Below are 3,940 nucleotides of genomic sequence, written 5' to 3' on the forward strand. Positions count from 1 at the left end.
AGTCATCCCGATAGACGAAACCACTTCAGCAACAACCTCTCTTACATCTGACTCAGTTGATTAGAAGTCAATGAATACAAGGGGCAGGACATGCTTTGTCTAATCAATATGGGGCAATCAGGTCAAAATTCCAAGAATCTCTCAAGAATGCCAAACAATCAGGGGCATACACCCAAGTAGGTCTGAAGATACTTCCCGATCAGTCAGGGGCGTCATACTAAGTTTATGGATACTAGGGGCATGTCACCCATAGTACATATCTCATAAGTTCCTCGAAAGGCGAATCTCTCCAAATTCCCTACTGGCGGGGAGCAAAGCTATGCAAGGTCGTGTTTGACACTTCAACCAATACTCAATGACGTGTCTCAGTCAATACAAGTCCAGAAGTGGCAGTTACTATAATCACTGGGGGTAATGTTCAAGGCATCCACGCCTTCCCACAGCGCCGACTTCACATGATCATATTCCCACAGAGTAATCCTTAAGAAGATACCTTCAAATGTTCTCGTCCCAACAAAGACTTAGTTCCTCAACAGATTTTACATCTTCAACACTGTTGGTCCTCCGATACTCTTCTTTTCCCTAAAACATTCTATTCATATCTCTTACCCCCAGTCAGGGTGCATCAAGGATCAATCATTCAAACGGCTCTCATCCTCAAGCAGAAGTCAAAAATCCCCAACTGAGCATCCTCGAGCATGAAATGAGAGTTCCTACTAAAAGGAAGACTTATACTTTGTATTATCCACAACAGTCAGGGGTTTATTTTCCCCGCCAGACGCTACTACAATCTACTATCATCATAACATTTTGCATTCATGACATACATACACCTCATGGCATACGCATAACACTCTCATTCATTTCAAAAAATAAACATTACAATACATGCATCACGATATTGCATAAAACTAATGTTGCTTTTTTAGTCTATTCCTACAAATCAAGTAAACATTAACTTCTAGATATAATGCAGAGATAATCAAGTCAATGATTTAATTCTGACACTCATTCAAGACAAAGATTTAATTCTGATACTTAGTTCCGGGTATTCTCCAGAGATAGTTCATAAATAATCAAGACAAAGATTTATTTTTGATACTTAGTTCCGGGTATTCTCCAGAGATAGTTCAGAGATAATCAAGACCAAGGTTTAATTCTGATACTTAGTTCCGGGTATTCTCTAGAGATAGCTCAGAGATAATCAAGACAAAGATTTAGTTCTGATACTTAGTTCCGGGTATTCTCCAGAGATAGTTTAGAGATAATCAAGACAAAGATTTAGTTCTGATACTTAGTTCCGGGTATTCTCCAAAGATAGTTCAGAGATAATCAAGATAAAGATTTAGTTTTGATACTTAGTTCCGGGTATTCTCCAGAGATAGTTCAGAGATAATCATCTTCTTAAGATCTAAATCAGTTACTACACAAGGTGCTGAGACGATCAACATTACAAGATCTAAATTGGTGACCCCACAAGGTGCCAAGACGATCAACAATCCAAGATCTAAATTCATCAATACAAACGATGGAGACGATCATTCCAAGATCTAAATTAGTTACCCCACAAGGTGCTGAGACGATCATCCTTCCAAGATCTAAATCAGTTACTACGAACGGTGCTGACACAACCAACATTCAAAAATCTAATTCTATCACCACGAACGGTATAGACACGGTCATTTTTCCAATATCTAATTCAGTTACTAAGAACGGTGCTGACACGATCAACCTCCAACAAACACTTCCCAATACACTGAGCTCAGATACAGCCTAACGTACGGCTTTCCAGACATTTATCAATGCAAATCAGACCTGGTCTAACGTACGACCCATCCTCCAGCCTAAAAGTATAGCCTAACGTACGGCTTACTTTGACACTTATCAATACAGTGGATTCAGTCTAGCGTACTACTCATCCTAAGTATATCCTTCAGATAAGTCTAACGTACGACGTATTCTGACTTTCAAACTTGTCAAGCTAGATGGCATCTTTAAGCCCATCTCAATCAATTCTCTCAATATCCTGGTGGCATCTTTAAACCCACTTCATATTTTCTGCTGATGGCATCTCTAAGCCCATCCCCGACGCAGGTTCAGGTACCAGCAAGCGCAAATTTCTAGGTATTCTAGTGTTCAATCCTCTTCCACCTTCAGATACCGATTGGCATACAAGCCAATCTAAATCCTCAGGTTTAAGAAAATTGAATAGGGGCAGCTGTCATACCCCAAAATTTGCCCATCATATTTCAGAATATTTTGGTTCAAGCATTGAGAAATAAGCTTGACTATCTCTCTCCTAAGCAATCAACCCACAGCTAGGGTTTTGCTTCTCTCAAAGTAAAATCAGGTTATGACCCCTCAAGTTGACCTCATGGCCTCTCACATGCCTCAAAGGATCCTCATGCCAAGATTCAAGCTCTGACTCACAAGTTTGATCAGTCAACTGCTCAAATGGACAACAGTCGACCAATTTGACCTAAAAGTCAACTATGGTCAAACCACAGTCAAAACTCCTGATTTTTTGTCAACATCAATATTTTGAAGACACATTCATCATTTGATCAAGTATTTATCATGATTCATCAAGGAAAACTCAGAAATCAACAAAAATTCAAGTTACTAAATTAGGGTTTATAGGAGAAAGTCAACCCAACTTTGACTGATCATATCTCTCTCATACTTTATCAGAAATTTCCAAACCAAAGCCCATTCTCAAGGAAATTTCATTCTCTACAACTTTGATGTTAGGTCCAAGGTCAAGAAATGCTTCCGCATAAGAGATATGAGCCAAAACATTACAGGTCCTTCTAGAAGATCGCAAAAAGCTATTTTTTGTCAAGAGCAATATCATCAAGATAAAATCTCCAAATGGAAAATATGTTCCAAAGTGGCTTTTAGAGGACATCTTGGGCTTTCCAAAAATTCTTAGAACATTTTCATATGACAAATATTGAGCAAGTTATGATTGTCATAAGTTGGGAAAATTTGTGAAAAGGGCATGAAACCCTAAGAAAGGAATTTTGAATTTCTAAGTGATGGGCCCATATTTTTGAGTTAGGAACGTGACAAAGATCTCATGAAAGGCCCATGAATCTATTTATCTTTATTTTATGATTTTTATTTCTTTTATTTTGAATTTATTCATTTAAATTCAAAATTAAATCAAATAAAATTATAAATTAATATTCAAAATTATGTGATTGATTTCTTTTGATCCTAATTGATTCATAATACCAAGGATGCACGTGAAATAGATTGGAGAGAGATTGGGACAAAAATAGAATAGAATGAATCAAATTTGAATCAAATATTTTTTCAAATTTTATTCAATCAATCAACTTAATTTTTATCAAGTCTCTATCCTAATTCAACCCTCTATATAAGCACATATATTCTGAGCAACAAGGGGACGAAATTTTGGACAAGGATGCTAGGGTTTTCAAAGATGCAAAATGTTCAAAACACTAGGGCAAGCTTAAAAGGTTTGTGGCAGCCAATCTCCTTCAATTCAAAGCGCTGAAACGTCTTTCTGAGGGATTATTTGGTAAGGATGCGCATTTAAACAAGGCCTAGGTGATCCAGAATATTACATCACGTCCTTCACCTTCATAAGCGTTCGATTTCTTGTATCATGGATTATAATTTATTTTAACGAAACCTAACGATATATTGGTGACCTTCATGATGTTTAGAATCCATTAGAGTGCCCGTTTCGAAGCTTTTGTGCAGGGATAAGAAGCCGCCATTGTTGGAGCTCAAAGCTTAAACGCTTGCGGTTTCACAGCTACAGGCCTAGTCCATAAAAAATAATAGCTCCAATGAATTCGCCATGTCCAAATTAGGTAGACTGGGTCATCTCATGCGTTGTTTAACGTCTGTGTATGAGTATTGATTTTCCAGAAAATTTGCTACGAAAAAGCATGCAGAGAAACGTAAT

Source organism: Vicia villosa, linkage group LG7, assembly GCF_029867415.1.
Source record: "Vicia villosa cultivar HV-30 ecotype Madison, WI linkage group LG7, Vvil1.0, whole genome shotgun sequence".
NCBI lineage: Eukaryota > Viridiplantae > Streptophyta > Magnoliopsida > Fabales > Fabaceae > Vicia > Vicia villosa.